General features: G+C 26.9%; 1 protein-coding gene across 1 annotated transcript in view; it reads right to left on the reverse strand.

The window, feature by feature from the left end:
- LOC122329188 (cadherin-like protein 26) overlaps positions 1-234 on the reverse strand; it is an 8,722-nt gene that overhangs the window by 8,110 nt on the left and 378 nt on the right. The gene's annotated exons all lie outside the window — the stretch shown is intronic.

Here is a 234-nt window from a genome sequence, read left to right on the forward strand (position 1 = left end):
CATAGTCAAATGACAGTGGGAAGAAACTGGGTCCAGAGTTTTGTTCGCATTTTGAAATAGATTTTACTTGCATATTTTCTGTTGTCATTTTAATTTTACTTAAATGTTTAGTATTTTGTTATGTTTTGCCATTTTGTTTTTGTAATAAATAAGGCTATATAAACTAAGTTTTAGTTTCATTTTTATTAGTTTGAGTCATTTCAGCTTTAAAGGAAAATTAGAAATAGCTGACAC

Source organism: Puntigrus tetrazona, chromosome 23 (genome assembly GCF_018831695.1).
Source record: "Puntigrus tetrazona isolate hp1 chromosome 23, ASM1883169v1, whole genome shotgun sequence".
In the NCBI taxonomy this organism is placed as follows: Eukaryota; Metazoa; Chordata; class Actinopteri; order Cypriniformes; family Cyprinidae; genus Puntigrus; species Puntigrus tetrazona.